Source organism: Oryx dammah, unplaced genomic scaffold, assembly GCF_014754425.2.
Source record: "Oryx dammah isolate SB20612 unplaced genomic scaffold, SCBI_Odam_1.1 HiC_scaffold_7, whole genome shotgun sequence".
Classification (NCBI taxonomy): domain Eukaryota; kingdom Metazoa; phylum Chordata; class Mammalia; order Artiodactyla; family Bovidae; genus Oryx; species Oryx dammah.
This window is the reverse complement of record NW_024070191.1, coordinates 22,837,237-22,855,009: the sequence shown is the minus strand read 5'-3', so window position 1 is coordinate 22,855,009 and position 17,773 is coordinate 22,837,237. Positions and strand designations below refer to the sequence as shown.

General features: G+C 43.9%; 1 protein-coding gene across 1 annotated transcript in view; it reads left to right on the top strand.

Moving 5' to 3' along the window:
• The window catches only part of TRMT9B (tRNA methyltransferase 9B (putative)), a 67,648-nt gene that overhangs the window by 26,349 nt on the left and 23,526 nt on the right, over nt 1-17,773 (top strand). Inside the window, exon 2 of the mRNA XM_040243182.1 lies at nt 14,743-14,941. The gene's annotated coding sequence lies outside the window, so the exon portion shown is untranslated. The remainder of the gene's footprint in view (nt 1-14,742; nt 14,942-17,773) is intronic.

Here is a 17,773-nt window from a genome sequence, read left to right as displayed (position 1 = left end):
GTGCAACCAACTTCGAGAAGATTTTCCTCTTCCTAAGCTGAAACTCCCTCTCCATGAAACTGTAACTCCCCCTCTCGCTCTCCCAAATCCCCCAGGCCCCATCTCGACCCCCACTCCAGTCTCTGTCTCTATGAATCTGACTGCTCTAGGAAGCTCACAGAAGCGGATCAACCACGATTTGTCCTTCTGTGTCTGGCTTATATCACTTGACATAATGTCTTCAAGGTTCATCCACGTTGCAGCACATGTCAGAATTTCCGTTCCTTTTTAAGGCTGGATACTGTGAAATTTGTGCTTCTCAGGTGGTGCTAGCGGTAAAGAACCCACCCGCTATGCAGGAGATGCAAGACACGCGGGTTCGATCCCTGGGTCGGGAAGATCCCCTGGAGAAGGACATGGTAACCCACTCCAGTATTCATGCCTGGAGCATCCCATGGACAGAGGAGCCTGGAAGGTTACAGTCCAAAGGGTTGTAAACAGCTGGACATGATTGAAGCGATTTAGCACAATATGAAATTTGGTTTTATGACCCTTAGGACAACATCCATGCTGAAGGACCTGGACATTGGGGAGGCGACTGACTTAGCAATATTGTTTTTACTGTGCTGTGGATACCCACTTCCCTGCACTCTCTCTCTCTCTCACACACACACACCCACCTCACAGCATCCTGGGGAAGAGAGGGAAATGTCTGTCTCATCCCTAAGTGGCAGGGTCCCTAGAGAAACTGATCAGGGATGGTGAAATGCTCTGGGGTATCAGCTGGGCACATTTATCATCCTGGGCTTGGAAGGGAAAGGGATGAACACGAGTAGAACAAAATAATGCCATTGCAGCAACAGGGCTGAATCTAGAGATTGTCATACTGAGTGAAGTAAGCCAGACAGGCAAAGACAAATATCATACGATATCTCCTAGATGTGGAATCTTAAAAAAAATGGCATAATGAATTTATTTACAAAACGGAAACAGTAACAGAGGTAGGAAATAAACTTACGGTTATCCAGGGGAAAAGGCAGGGAAGGATAAATTGGAAGATTAGGATTGACATATACATACCACTATATATAAAATAGGTATCTTATAAGAACCTATTGTACAGCACAGGGAACTCTACTCAATACTTTATATTGACCTATATGGGAAAAGAATCTATAAAAGAGTGGATATACGTGTATGCATAACTGATTCACTTTGCTGTACATTTGAAACTAACACATCGTAAACCAACTCTATCCCAATACAAATTTTAAAAAGAAAAGATTAAAAAAAGACTAGTTACTTAATGAGAACTTTAATCTCAGGAGAGAGCAGCCCATGGACGTTGTGGCCTTCAGGAGAGAAACAAAGCCATTGTTAAAACCCAGGCCCTTGTGAGAGGCAGTTGACATGATGTAATAAATAACTCCACCTCTGCTGCTGCTAAGTCGCTTCAGTCGTGTCCGACTCTGTGTGACCCTGTCTCCTCCCAAATCCTGCTTCTGCCCTTCACTGACCAAACCCAGCTGGAAGCCTGAGGGCAAAGAAGAGCCCCCTGGAGGTGGTGCCAGGAGATGGTGCTGCTAACGGAAGTGTGGAAGGCAAAGAAAAAAAATGTGGAAGTGTTACTCTTTCAGTCGTGTAATGGACTGTAGCCTGCCAGGCTCCACTGTCCACAGAATTCTTCAGGCAAGAACACTGGAGTGGGTGGCCATTCCCTTCTCCAGGAGATCTTCCTGACCCAGGGATCGAACCAGGCTCTCCTGCATTGCAGGCAGATTCTCTACTATCTAAGCCACCAGGGAAGCCCCGGTCTTCCTTCTAATTCGCCTCAATTTGCTGCCCCCTCCATGATGAAAAGTGGCCCCAGACCATCAACCTACCATCAGGCAAATGGCTGGTTCCCTTGGTGCTTTGTACCCCATCCTGGGCTCAGGGTTTAGGACCTCTGCTGATTGACTGAGCACTTGGTTGTGGGGGTAGCAGGGTCAGCCTGGAAGAAGCACCATATTAGTGAGTGCACGCACATGCACACGCACGCACACACACACACACACACACAGCCTCCATCCTTGCCAACATGGCAGCCCAAGAGGTTTGTGCTCCCAAGGCATCAAGGCTCTGGAGTAGTGGAGGAGGAGGTAGCCTGGCCACCTTATATTCTTCAGTCAAAAATATTCGGCCACAGCGAGACTTCCCTGGTGGTCCAGTGGTTAAAAATTTGCCCTGCAATGCAGGGGACGTGGATTCGATCCCTGGTCAGGGAACTAAGATCCCACATGCCATGGGGCAACTAAGGCAGACAGCCACAACTGGAGAGAAGCCCGCCTACCACAACAGAGATCCTGCATGCCCCAACCAAGATCTGATGCAGCCAAAATAAATAATTTAAAAACAACAACAAGATATCCTCATATCTTCTGAGAAGCCTATCCACAGGATTCTTCCCTGAACTGTGCTTCTCTGTCAGCAATCCAGCAACCACTCCGTGCATGCAGCAGCCATCTCTCCAGACCTTAGCTGACCTCTGGCCAAGCAACGTGTGGCATCTCCATTCTGTCTGGGCCACTACTTAGTCCAGACTCTGATGTACCTGATGGGCAGGCTCCTAGGAGCCCCTTGCTTTGGTCAGGTTGGCAGAATGTCTGGTAAGGGCACCTGTCATAGATAAACCTGGGGCAATCTAAAATTATATTTCTCTTTTTGCCAGTCCCTCTCTGAATCCATGTGTGTGGACATCTACCCCAGAGTTCTCTGCTTTCTAGCTTTAGCTGTCTGTAACTCTCCTGGGGTGCAAGCCTTCGGGGCTTGCCTTTGTCTCCCTGGACCATGCAGGAAAGTGACTGGTACAGGGCTGGGGACAGTGAGAGGTGGAGGTATTTTGTAGGTGTGGAGGGGGCGAACTGAGTCCCTCTTACAAGAAACCCACTGTGGGGGTGGGGAACTGTAGGGTCTACAAAGAAGTAAGGAGGTGCTGCACCCATTAATTCTCAGTCCTGTTCTCAGGGTCCCAATCTCTCCTCCCAAGAAATGTCCTAACTTTCTCATAAAATACTCAGTGACTCTGCAAATTCACCAAATTTGGTAACTCACAGACTCTAACTTGGAGTTTAATTTTCAGCTACAGCCTCAAGACATAAGAGAATCAGGCTTGGGTTAAGAATAATGCGATCTCTGTTTGTTTTACTCCTGAAGCTCTGCAAACATCTTACTGCCCTTCCAGAATTCCTCATGGCCTGCTGTACTGTTCTTGGGAACAGCACTGTTGGGTCACCACAGCCTTGCCTCTCTCAGCACCTAATTCCTATGACCATGTGGGGGTTGACAATTTAGCCTTTTGCTACTATAAGCCATTAGCTGCCAGATTCCTTTTGGAAACATTAATGATGCTTTTCAGAATGGTCATATTTCTCTGAATAGACGGACTATAACAACTACTGATAGTTCTAAAAATTCATCAAAGTTTTTGATTGCAAGCAATGGAAGTTAAGTCTAGATATCTTTAGTAAGAAAGAAAAATTTCTGGAATACACTAGGGACTGCACAGAATCAAGAGAGTCTAGGTTGGAATATGGGCACAAACCAAGACTGTCTGAGAAAGACAGGGCCAAGCTCCCACTGGAGGCTCCAAGGAGGGTCTGTCTGTGTCTCCTCCAGCTGCTGGTGGCTCCAGGGGCTCCTCTGCTTAGAAGCATAGCTCCAGCCTCTGCCTCTGTCTTTAGTGGCCTTTTCTTCTTCTGCCTCCTATAAGAATGCTCGTTGTTGGATTTAAGGCCCACCTGGATCCAGGAGGATCTCATCTCAAGATCTTTATGACTTAATCACATCTGCAAAAGGCTTTTTCCAAAAGAGGTCACATTTACAAATTCAAGAGGTTAGCATATGGACATATTGTCACCCAGTTTATTTAACTTATATGCAGAGTACATCATGTAAAAGGCCCAACTGGATGAAGCACAAGCTGGAATCAAGATTGCCAGGAGAAATACCAATAACCTGCAGATGACACCACCCTTATGGCAGAAAGTGAAGAAGAACATAAGAATCTCTTGATGAAAGTGAAAGAGGAGAGTGAAAAAGTTGGCTTAAAACTCAACATTCAAAAAACTAAGATCATGGCATCCGGTCCCATCACTTCATGGTAAATACATGGGGGAACAATGGAAACAGTGACAGACTTATTTTCTTGGGCTCCAAAATCAGTGCAGATGGTAACTTCCAAGGAGCACGATACTTGCTCCTTGGAAGAAAAGCTATGACCAACCTAGACAGTATATTAAAAAGCAGAGACACTACTTTGCTGACAAAGGTCCATCTAGTCGAAGCTATGATTTTTCCAGTGATCACGTATGGATGTGAGGGTTGGACTATAAAGAAAGCTGAGCATCGAAGAACTGACACTTTTGAACTGTGGTATTGGAGAAGACTCTTGACAATCCCTTGGACTGCAAGGAGACCAGTCCAACCAGTCCATCCTAAAGGAAATCAATCCTGAATATTCATTGGAAGGACTGATGCTGAAGCTGAAACTCCAATACTCTGGCCACCTGATAAGGACTGACTCATTGGAAAAGACCCTGATGCTGGGAAAGATTGAAGGCAGGAGGAGAAGGGAAGACAGATGATGAGATACCTGGATGGCATCACCAACTCGATGGACATGAGTTTGAATAAGCTCTGGGAGTTGGTGAAAGAAAGGGAAGCCGGGCGTGCTGCAGTCCATGTGGTCACCAAGAGTCAGACATGACTGAGTGACTAAACTGAACTGATTTCTTTTGAGGGGCGATGGGGAGCACCAGTCCACCCTCTATGCTATCTGTTATGAACTAATCTGTGCTTTCCAGATTCGTATGTTGAAGTCCTAACCCTCAGTACTTCAGAATGTGACTGTGTTTCGGATGCAGTCTTTAAAGATGTAGTTAAGTTAAAATGAATTTATTAGGGTGAGCTCTAACCCAATGGGCTTCCCAGGTGACACTAGTAGTAAAGAACCCGCCTGCCAATGCAGGAGACTTAAGAGATGCGGGTTTGATCTCTGGGTTGGGAAGATCCCCTGGAGAAGGCCACCGCAACCCACTCCAGTATTCTTGCCTGGAGAATTCCACGGACAGAGGAGCCTGGCGGGCACAGTCCATAGGGTCGCCAAGACTTGGACATGACTGAAGCGACTGAGCGCACACGTAGTAATCCAGTAGGGCTGGTGTCCTTGTAAGAAGAACAAATTAACACATCGAAGTGTAGAGGAAGATGATATAAAGACACAGGGAGAAGACGACCGTCTCCAAGTCAGGCAGAAAGGCCTGGACAGAGTCTTCTTTTACAGCCCTCAGAATGAACCAACCCTGCTGATGCTTTGACTTTGAACTTCTAGCCTACAGAATGGTGAGAAAATAGATTCCTGTTGTTTACCACCTGTCTGTGGTACTTTGGTTATTTTGTTAATTGGAATATAATAGCTTTACAATGTTGTGTTAGTTTCTGCTGTACAAGAAAGTGAATCCGATACACACACACACACACACATATATATATATATATCCCCTCCTTCTTGGACCTCCCTCCAACCTGCCCCATCGCAGCCCTCCAGGTCATCACCGAGCACTGAGCTGAGCTCCCCGTGTTATCCGGCAGCTTCCCACTAGCCATCTGTTTCACACACGGTCGTGTATTTGCGTCAGTCCTAATCTCCCAATTCATCCCACCTCTCCTTCCCCTGCTGTGTCCACAGGTCTGTTCTGGATGACTGTGTCTCTGTTCCTGCCCTAGAAATAGACTCATCTGCACTGTTTTCCTAGACTCCACACACATGCATTAATATACAATATTTGTTTTTCTGCCTTACTTCACTCAGTATGACAGAGGCTCTGTGGTAGTCTGTTATGGCGGTCCTAACACACTAACACACCATCCCACCAGGAAGCGGGGCCAGGAAACGGCCCGCTTCAGCGTCTGTGCAGAAGCGCAGGGCCCTCGTTCACCAGAACCGCACGCTAGAGGTTGCCCCTAATCACAAACACAGCTGGGTGCGAGGCAGCCCAGAGCAAGGAGACAATGGCCACCAAAACGCTGGTGCTGGGAGCTTCTGTATCATACAGGGTAGACACACAGGGGGCAGAAGGCAGTGAATCTAGCCGGGGACAGGAAAGGCTTCATAGAGAAAACGACCCAAGCTGAACCTTTGAAGAGAAGTGTCTGGCAGGTGGGCTGGAGGAGACAGGTGATACCAGGCAGAGGGAACAGGTGAGCAAAAAGCACGAAGACCTCAAATGTCTAAAGCGCTGAGAATGGCAAGTCACAAATGTCAAGCAGTTAGCCTAGATAAGGAGCTTGTGCCTGAGTGGAAATCTGCTGAGTCACTAAGCTGACAGGTTTTCCTGTCGGGGGCAGGGGGGCTGGCCACGTTGAGTAGCACTGGTGGGGCACAAGGCCTGGAGGTGGGGTGTGGGGTGATGCTGGAGGGTGGGCTGGGGTCAGATGCTGGCGGGCTCCATGAAATGCTAAGGTATTTGGACTTCCGCTTTAAGTCTGAAGAGGGGGAACCGTTCATCAGTGTGGCGATGCTGTAGAGAATGAATATCAGAGCTATGCTATTAAGCTGGTCCTCCAAACCCAGTTCTTTCTACAGCGTTGGTGTGTGACGGTGTTTTCATCAATTTCTAGTAAAATGAGGCATTTTCAAAAGGTAAAATTTTCATAAAGCTAAATTTTATTTAATTTTAAAGGATTTTTTCAGTTCAGAATTATGACCTCCCAGCTTTTATGGCAGAGAAGGAAATGGCACCCCACTCCAGTACTCTTGCCTGGAAAATCCCATGGATGGAGGAGCCTGGTAGGCTGCAGTCCATGGGGTCGCTAAGAGTCGGACACGACTGAGTGACTTCACTTTCCCTTTTCACTTTCATGCATTGGAGAAGGCAATGGCAACCTACTCCAGTGTTTTTGCCTGGAGAATCCCAGGGATGGGGGAGCCTGGTGGGCTGCCGTCTATGGGTTCCCACAGAGTCGAACACGACTGAAGCAACTTAGCAGCAGCAGCTTTTATGGAGGGTAAATCATGCACTGCAGTAATGGTGTCAGTAAAGAATAGGTTCTAAAAAACATACAGGTGTGTGCTCGCCTTCAGGTAAAGCAACTGGCGAGGTTTCCCAGGTCTGCGGGAACTCCTGGATTAACACGGAAGGCTTAAGCTCAGGCTGAGGTGTCGGGGGGTCGGGGGGCACTGGGGAACACAGCGGGGGATGAGACGGAGGTGCAGTCTACAGGAGAAGACGCCTGACAGTCCAGGTTTTACCATGCTGTGCACACACTCTCTTCCTGCACCTCTAATACACGGATTTTTTTTTTTCAGTAATAACCCCATGAGTGCCCCTCTTTGGGGTCAATTGTATTATAAACATGTTTTCATGAAATGCAAGAATGTATAATTCATCCTCACATTGCTCCCCTTAATTTCATTTTTAGAATAATCATCAGATGATTTATAGTGTTATGGCTGACTACACGGGCTTCCTGTAAAAGCTCCTTGAACAATCATTTCACACCAAAATGACAGTGAAATTCCTTGTCACTCAACCTGCTGGGACCTCCCTTCCTAGGAGAAAAGAAGATAGGAAATGTGTTGTGTTTTTTCCGGTCTTGACTTTTATGACATCACACCTATCTTTTTCTAAGCTGCTGTTTGGGGGACCACGACCATGCCTCGATTTTAACACAGACAGAGGACTGGTTTTGTCAAATTGACACCAGTAGCAAATGCCTGGGGCAAGTCAGGTGTTATATTTTCATTTTTTCTTAAATCTCATCTTCGATTTTCTTGTTCTTTTCCAGCATTCTCTAATCTACACCATCAGAATGAGTTGTGATCCAGTTATAATAAATACTGCCTAGTTGGTGCCCATGGGGGAGTGGCCTTTGATAACAGATCTCATAATCAATACTGGGCTTTCTTATTTCCTACTTCCTTGTATTCTCCTCCCGGAGCCATCCCCACCCCTCACAGGGACACACATTCCTCACCCAGATATGACCACCTTATTTCCTTTATTTTTTGATTCTGGAGATACCATTCTGCTCCAACACGAAGTCAATGTAGACGCACAAGTTTTTGAACATTTTCAAGAAAACCAAATATTCTTTGGGACTATTTGATCTTTTCCTCATTTTATCCACGTTCTTTCCACATATATTTCCTCCAGGGTAACCTTTCAGTCCCTGTTGGGATTGCAGAGAGGGTCCTATTCTCTCAGGGTTACACATGTTATTGTTTCAAAGCCCTCCATTCGTTTTGCTCATAAGATTTCAACCAGAAATGCCAGTTACCTGTGTTCCTACCATTTCTGCTATAACCTCTGGTGTATTGTTAAGAGGTCCTGTATAGCATCTCTCTCTCTCTCTTTAGTTGCTAAGTTGTGTCTGACTCTTGCCTCCACATGGGACTATAGCCCGCCAGGCTCCTCTGTCCATGGGATTCTCCAGGCAAGAATACTGGAGTGGGTTGCCATTTCCTTCTCCAGAAGATCTTCCCAACCCAGGGATCGAACCCGGGTCTCCTGCACTACAGGCAGATTCTTTACCGACTGAGCTACAAGGGAAGCCCTGTGTAGCATAGGGAACACTGATTAGAGAGGCAGCTGGTTTGCCTGCTTCTTATTTGGAGGGAGTAATACTCGTCGTTAAAGGATCACCACAAAGTATAAAAGCTGAGGTCACTTGCTGCTTTGCTTTCCTATCAATCAATCATATGTCTGCCCCCCTGTTGTCATTCAGTTTCGCTCTGAGTCACTCTTGCATTTGCTTGTAGCTTCTTGAGAATAAATGCCACCCATCCCAGTTCTTCTCAGAACCACCAAAGCAACTGTTGCCTAGTAGTTGCTCAGTCGGTATTTCTTGGATTAAAATAATCACAGTAGAATTCTGATAGCACATGGCTAACCTCTCCTTTAATGCTAATGTGCATGTGTTGTTCAGTAGCGCAGTCGTATCTGACTCTGCGACCCCATGGACTGTAGCCCGCCAGGCTCCTCTGTCCATGGGATTCTCCAGGCAAGAAGACTGGAGTGAGTTGCCATTTCCTTCTGCAGGGGATCTTCCCGACCCCGGGATCAAACCTGCGTCTAATGCATTGGCAGGTGGGTTCTTTACCGCTGAGCCACCAGAGGAGCCCGCTAACACGTTGATTACTACTGGTGATCCATGTCTCCTAACCTCATTTCTTTCTTGTTCTGCATAATCTCTTGATTTCATTCACTTCCTTTTTTGTAGTGGGCTGGGTTTTAAATTATAAATATTAACTGTTTCTGGGCGAAAAAGAGTTTCTAATAAACACCTTATTACCTCTTCACTGGACCAGCCCAACAACTTTAACTTGTTAATTGTGCAGTGACTGTCCATGTAAATAGAGATGGTCATTAACTGGCTCCTCGAGTTTGCCTCTTGGGTCAGTCCACTGGACTAGGCTGGTGCTCACTTCAGTTCAGTTCAGTTCAGTCACTCAGTCGTGTCCGACTCTTTGCGACCCCATGAATCGCAGCATGCCAGGCCTCCCTGTTCATCACCATCTCCTGGAGTTCACTCAGACTCACATCCATCGAGGCAGTGATGCCATCCAGCCATTTCATCCTCGGTCGTCCCCTTCTCCTCCTGCCCCCAATCCCTCCCAGCATCAGAGTCTTTTCCAATGAGTCAACTCTTCTCATGAGGTGGCCAAAGTACTGGAGCTTCAGCTTTAGCATCATTCCTTCCAAAGAAATCCCAGGGCTGATCTCCTTCAGAATGGACTGGTTGGATCTCCTTGCAGTCCAAGGAACTCTCAAGAGTCTTCTCCAACACCACAGTTCAAAAGCATCAGGAGAAATCTGTTTTTTAAGCTCTCTGAATCAGACCAAACTGTATTTGGTCATGGCTGAACACTATATGCCTTCTCTCTTTGGGAGTAAATGGTTAAGAGTTAAAGAAACATCACTGCCAAGTTTTAGAACAATCATTTTTAAATGATCTCTAGAATAGCCTGCTCTCAGCTTCATGTCTGTCTTACTTGGTTGTCCTTCAGATAAACAGAAACAGTTATGTCCAAACCTAAACCCTCGCTCAGATGTATTCCCTTTGATGGTGAACTACAGCACCATCTAAAGTACCCTCTTTTTAATTCTTTTCTGCCGTTCTTCATGTATTTTTTATCATAGACATTGACTGAATGCTGTGTAAACTGCAATACCCAACAAGACATCAGCGATCATGAGCTCTACTGTCCATATCTGGAAAATGCTGCCATCAATTACAGACAACGGATATTTACAAACAGCCCAGGCAATAATGCGAAATATAATATGTTACCGATCACTATGGCATTTCCATTACCAATACCTAGTCCTTCTTAGAGCCTTTTTCCTGCAGATGCAAGTGTCTTAAGTAAATTTCTCTGGACGTGTTCACAGGTATTCCAAGGGAAGAGTTTTTCAGGGTTTATATATGGTCATTACCAAAGTTTCCTTTTGTCTTTCATTCTTACTCTCTTTCCCTCTGTTTTAAGATGCTGGTGGTATCTAAGGGTCAGCCTTATCAGTAGCACTGCTTCCTCTTAAGTGTGTTCTTTGTCTTAACTCTTCATAAATTTTCGTTGTTGTTGTTCACTCACTCAGTCATGTCTGACTCTTTGCAATGCCATGGACTGCAGCACACTAGGCTTCCCTGTCCTTCACTATCTATTGGAGTTTTCTCAAACTCATATCCATTGAGCCGATGATGCCATTCAACCATCTCATCCTCTGTCATCCCCTCCTCTCCTGCCTTCAATCTTTCCCAGCATCTTTTCTAATGAATCAGCTCTTCACATCAGGTGGCCAAAATATTAGAGTTTCAGCTTCAGCATTAGTCCTTCCAATCAATATTCAGGGTTAGTTTCCTTCCGGATTGACTGGTTGATCTCCTTGCTGTCCAAGGGACTCTCAAGAGTCTTCTCCAACACCACAGTTTGGAAGCATCAATTCTTTGATGCTCAACCTTCTTCATGGTCCAACTCTCACATCCATATATGACTACTGGAAAAACCATAGCTTTGACTAGACGGTTCATCAGTTAGCAAGTGCTACTAATGTGATGCTCTCTCCTTAATAGCTCCTGTATCTCACCCCCTCCTAAGCATCCTTAATATCATCATCTGTCTAAAGGATTTCACTAGGTTCTTTCTCTGTGAACCTGTCCAGGAAATACTAGTCTACACTCTTGCTGTTGATTTCTGGAAACAAAATCCAAATTTGTCTTTTCTCTCACTGACATAACTGTTGTTCACCATTATGTTCAGGATAAAGATCTAAACTCCTTAGAAAGTTAAACTAGGTCCTGTGTGGTCTGACTCTCGCAGGTTCCTATAGTATCACCCGCTCTCCCTTCCTGCCTCCCCACTGACTGTATAGTTAGGAGTGTGAAGTCAGGAACCTAACTTTCTGGTCTGAAATCCTGGCTTGCCACTTACTAGCTATGTAACCTTGGAAAGTCACTTGTGTTCTCTGTGCCTCTGCTTCCTTATCTGTAAAATGGGGACATGGTGGTTCCTGTTTGATTTAGTTACTGTGTAGCTTCAATGAGTTAATATATATGTTAAATGCTTATAACAGGGCCTCGATAACAGTAAATAATTAATGCACATTGTGTGTGTGCATGTCTTGCTATTACCGTTAAGTTACTTGAAGTTCATCGAAGTCTCATTTCTTTTCCGTAGATGATGTTTCTGATAGCTAGAACCGCCCACTCTCATTTTGCCTGACTCACCCCTACCATCTTCTGAGCTGTCAGCCTCTCAAGGGAGCCTCACTGCCCCTCCCCCTGAACAGGCTGGCTGAGCTGCCTCACCTACAGTTCCTACAGAACCTGTGCACACCTGGATCATAACAGTCCTCACACCAGGTGCGGGCTCTGGGCATCTGTGGTTTTACATACTTGATGATGGTCCAAAGATCTATGATGCAGTAATCTGTAATAGGTCTGTTTCATCTATTAATTTATCAATCAACTGATTGACCTGTCGATCCATAGGTATAACAGGCAAGGCATAATTAGTTTAGGGATTCAGAAGCTCAAAAGCTCTCAGGACGTATCCATGCCAAAAGTGAAAGTAGTACCATATTTTAACTTTCTATTTCTTTGTATGCTTCCTACATTAAACTTTGGATTCCTAAATTGGGAGACTTAAAAAATCTTTATCCCTAGCACCTTATATATAACAGAATTTCAATTAGTATTTGTTGAATGAATGAATGAATCTTTTCAATTTAATACAGAAGTTACTTTTTTTTCCCCCTGAGACATAGTTTGAGGTGCTGAGTCTCTTCCCAGGAAAATACACACACCTGGTTAACCTCAAAATTTCATAAGGTTTGTCACCTTTGTTCTCAAAGATGGTTTCTAATTTATTCATGGAGAAAAGAAGAAGAAATGCATTTTTAATACTAGATACTCTAAAGATGTGTGGCTGATAAAATGAAAGGACTGATCCAATTCAACTTATTAAAAGAAACATACTACCTACCTTATTTTGTCTTTGCCCATAAACTTCTTGGAAAAGATAAAATGATTCATTTTTAACAGAGGCAAGTTTGGATCATAATTCAGTAAACTTATGGAAAGTCAATTATCTTTATAGGTGTTTGAGGAATATGATTTGGGTGAATAGAGAAGTTCCTCACCCCTGCTTTCTTTTTCACCCCAGTAGCTCACACATGCCCGCTACACTATCTGAAATTCTTTTCATTCGCTATACTTTCTGACTAAGTCTCAGTCCTCAGTGCCTATCTGAGAGGGTGAATGCATTTGGACACTAATGCCTGAAGGCAAGGTGCTTAGACAGTCAGGCTGGCTGGGGACAGAGCAGCCCCTAGGTAAGGGCTGGAAGGGTGAACCCGAGGTGTCTTGCTTTAGGCTTTGCCACTAGCATGGAGTTTCAGACAACGTCATCTCCTGTTCCTTAAAAAACTAGGAATAAAACTGCCATGTGACCCAACAATCTCAGTACTAGGCATATACCCTGAGAAAATCGTAATTGAAAGAGACACATTTATACCAATGTTCATTATAGCACTATTCACAGTAGCTAGGACATGGAAGCAACCTAGATGTCCACTGACAGATGAATGGAATACAGAAAATGTGGTACATGTATACTATGGAGTGTTACTCAGCCATAAAAAGGAATGTGTTTGAGTCAGTTCTAATGAGGTGGACAAACCTAGAGCCTATTATACAAAGTGAAGTAAGTCAGAAAGCGAAAAACAAGTATCATATATTAACGCATATATGTGGAATCTAGAAAGGTGGTACTGATGAGCCTATTTGCAGAGCAGCAATAGAGATGCACACATAGAGAAAAGACTTGTGGATACAGTGGGGGAAGAAAAGGGTGGGACGAATTGAAAGGATAGCATAGAAGCATATACATTACCATATGTAAAACAGATAGCCAGTGGGAATCCGCTGTATGATGCAGGGAGCTCAAACCTGCTCCTCTGTGACAACGGAGAGGGGTGGGGTGGGGTGGGAGGTGAGAGGGAGGTTCAAGAAGGATGGGACATATGTATGTATACATATGGCTGATTCATGTTGACGCACAGCAGAAACTAACACAGTATTTAAAGCAGTTATCCTGTAATTAAAAAGAAAGAAAGAAAGAACATGTGACAGACACAACACACACACCCAAAACATCCTCTCCTTTATGGTTAAGGCGGGCTCGAGCCAAAGGAAAGATGGAATCTTTTGACTAGTAACTCTTTCAAGACTCTTTCTAAGAGTTCTTCCTAAAATGCCAACCTTCATGGCTCTCAGTGTACAGATTGTACGCCTGCATGTGACTGAGAGACGATGGGTTATATGCACACTCTGAAGACCAGTGAGAAGCTTTGCAAAGCACACGCAGATCGGTGCTTCTTAAACAGGGATCCAGACTGGGGTGGGTGGAGAGCCCCAGCAAGTTCAGGGAAGCCACGTACATCCCACCCCACCATCCGGAGAATCACTATGCGTAATAAAGGGGCACAGTTTGTGGTACTGAGGTGCACTCACAAAGGACTCAAAGGACGCAAAGGACTCAAAGGATGAGAAGACCAAGGAAAGGGACTGAGAACTGTGACCACTCACCTCATTTACAGATGAATCAGGCCCTCACATGTTACACGACGGGCTTTTCCTACTGCACTGGGCATCTCTCCAGACCTCATTTTATACCCCAAGACCTCCCCATTACAGAGGGTTTTTCTGTATATGTCCTCTTTTTAATGTAACTCAGAGTCTTTTGATGAATTTCATGACAAACCTGTTCTATTATGTAAAAAGAAAAAAAATAAATGTGAACAGTGAAGAATAACTAGGGGTACTTGTCAAAGTGACATGGAAATAGCTGATAATAAGAACAAATATTGAACAGTTAAACTGTACTGGGATGACTTAATAACATTTAGTCATATGTCTTAAAAAGTTACAGTAATTAAACCACTGGATTCAAAGTTGACTCTCAGTACTTGTAATTTTTTGAGGAACAAGATGAAATCATCCTATTTAATTTGGGGAGAAAGTACTGGGTGTTTTACAGAAAGCTGAGGGATTGATTCAGAAACTGCTCTTATAGTTCTGGCACATTCCATATATTAACAGTTCATTCTAATCCCTTCTTCTCTGGGTAATTCAGGCATATGTCAAGAGGTCAGCGTGGGCTGTAGCTGGTTCAATAGTTGTATTATGTAAAATGAACTTTAGTACTTGTTTTTTTCCTAACAGAGCCTGTATTCCCCACGAAGAATCACACAGAGTGGCTCACCGTGTGAAAGGACCTTGCTGTTTGATTCTCTTCCCACTACACTGCGTTTACATTACATACTGAGAAAATTATGAGCAACAACTGTCACTCTCTGAGGGTGGAAACTGCCATGAATCAAAAAGACAAGAAGTAATTTTCTGTAATCACAAGATGACTCAGGTTAGTAGCTTTCAGTTATTACAGCAATTCACATAATACGAGCATATTCAGTAAACCTAATTAGGCCCAATTCCTATCATTTAAAAGTTACGATATTGTGATATAAAGTAAGCTGGAGTTTATTTTTGCGCTAGGTGGAAAAAAGAATTTGAAACTAGTTTTAAAATAACAAGAATGTATTCAATGTTTTATTAGACAACAAAATATGTTTCTAGGACGTCAGCATATTGTGAAATGATAGTTTTTTTTATCATACAAAAGGTTGCAGTATAATTTGTATTTGAAAATAATATGTAGGTATAAGTATCATGCATTAAATTTTTTGTAAAAGATTAAATAAACTCAATTATATCATGATGAAGTCTTTTTATAATGTAAGTAAAGTCTTTGACCTGACTTGACCATTTTGTATTTAAACTTTAGAATCACAGTTTGAATATATCTTTGAAATTTAAAGCAGCCCTATGCTCTTTTTAAAATATGTGTCTTCTGTGGCATTTATAATAAGATAACAATTTACAGTATTTATATTTGTTTTCAGTTATAAAACTGGGGCTATTTTGTGTCTAGGGTATATCTCTGAACAGGCCTCTGCAAGGGAAGGAAATTAGGAAACACAAAACATGACTGAGAAAGCTTATTTTTAGCCTTGGGAGCCTCTGAGAGCCTCTTGGCTCTTATCAGGGGATTAGTGATTTATGACAAAATATTTGAGGACCAGTTTATCTGGAGTAAAGCATTGTTGTCTTGCGTAGGGAGCTAAGTAAACAGCTCATTGATTCATTGGTTGTACACTTAACTACTAAGTGAAAGCACTATGATACATATAAAAGAGAGGTCCAGTTTCAGTTCTGCCCTCCAGGAGCTTCTAATCGAGCTGGGAACATACAGAGTTGAGAGTTCAAGACAGAATCAGGAGAAATGCTCTAACAGTGACAGCAATAATAAATATGCAATATATAGAAATGCTAGGGGAAATGATTATTTTTATTGATAGCTATCCATAAAGTCTTTACAGGGAAGGGGGAGGCTGAGCTAGACTTTGAAGAGCAGGGAAGATTTCAGAAGGGAAGCACGACAGATGAGAAAGAAGAGCCTGCTGACTTCAGCAAAGACCTGAACGGGGAGCTATAAACAAGGCCCACTCAGGGAAACATGAGTAGAGTTCTTTGGGTGGAGCTGAGAATTTGAGTTGTTGCAGTAAGAGGATATGGCTGGAAAGCCAGACTGAGACGAGGTCCTGGAAGCTTCTGAATCCTGGATGGAAGAGTGTAAGCTTTGTCCCAGAGCTGTCTCTTGAACGGTTTTCAACAGGGAGATGATCAAATGGATATTAGAGGAAAATGATCCAGTACCAGCATGAAAATAGAGATTCTAAACCGCTTTTCTTGAGTTCTTGGAGGGAGATTACAAGCTACTTCCATCAAGCCAAGAACAGCGTCATGCAGCGTGGTCTCTGCAGTCACCTTTTACTACAGGATATGTCTCCAGCCAGGGAATGTTAACTGGAAAAAGAGTGCTGTGACCTCGTCGTGTTATGGCTGTATGCGAGGTGACAAGGGGGACAGAGAGACTGACTAGGAAGCTGTAATAACAGCTCAGATACTAGGCTGTGGCCATTAAAAAAAAAAAAAAGATGTAGCTGTAGCAAAGATGGCGGCAGTACAACGATCTGCTCATCTCCTGGGCTGGCACTGGTTCCAACAGGACACGGCATCCCAGTGTTCCCTTCCCAGGACTCCAACCAGAGTCCTTCCATCCGTGGGAGCCAAGTCCTGCCGGGGCTCTGGAGGCCGCAGCACCTCTCTTCCACCGTGGCACCCCCTAAGGCCCATGCTATGATCATGAAGATGCATGCAAGTCTGAAATAACTAAAGTCCTCTGCCTGCAAAACAAACTCTTCCTCAAGCAAGAAGGGATCTGTTGGGAGTATATCAAGTAGCTGATAGAATAGAAAAAAAAAAAAAAAACCTCAGGAAAGGTAAGACTTAGGAGAAACTGGAGGATATTTCCTCTAGTGATTTGGCTTCAACTATCTCTTGTCAGTTTCCCAGGGGAGAGAGAATGATTTTCTTAGATGAGGTCATGTGTCCATCCCTGTCCTACATGACTGGCTGGCTCAAACATCACGTGGAGTCCAAAGAGAGGTACAGTTCCTCAAAGGAAGAGCAGATGGCACAGGTTTTTAAAAGTATTTAATTTCTAAAATGTCTAGGCCTGTAAATAATGGTCATAAATGCATGGGCTCAGGCTTGGGGACAGATTACATATTTCCTAGAATCTTATTATCTCCAAATGTTTTTCCACTACTACCTTTGACAGATACTCTTACTTTTCAAACTAACATGTTATTGTTAAGTACACACACACACACACACACACACACACACGCACACACATGTTGACAGAAAGTGCTTTCAGCAACACCTTGTGCCTTCATGCTCTCAAGTTCCCCAAATATTAGCATCCTTTCTCCCTGCCTCTCTCCTTTCCTTCCTTGGCTCGTGGTATTAATTTTAAAAAGTGAGAGACAGAATTATATTCAGTTTTCTCCCAAGTTAGTTCTATCTACAGTAATGAGAAAAATGTTAATGTTTATGAAGGAAAAAACAGGACAAACTCACATAGCAACAAGTGATCTTCTAATAGAACATGGCTGATAGAGTTTACTTTTCCATTATCTAGGTAGATAATCCACATCTCATATGATGAGCTGGGTATTCCCCTATTTTTGGCTAAAAACATGCACACTGTCCACCCATCAAGAGCAGTCACTTGGAGACCTGGGTTGGTGCTTCCAGGATCGCAGACACACACTCTGGCTGGTAAAAC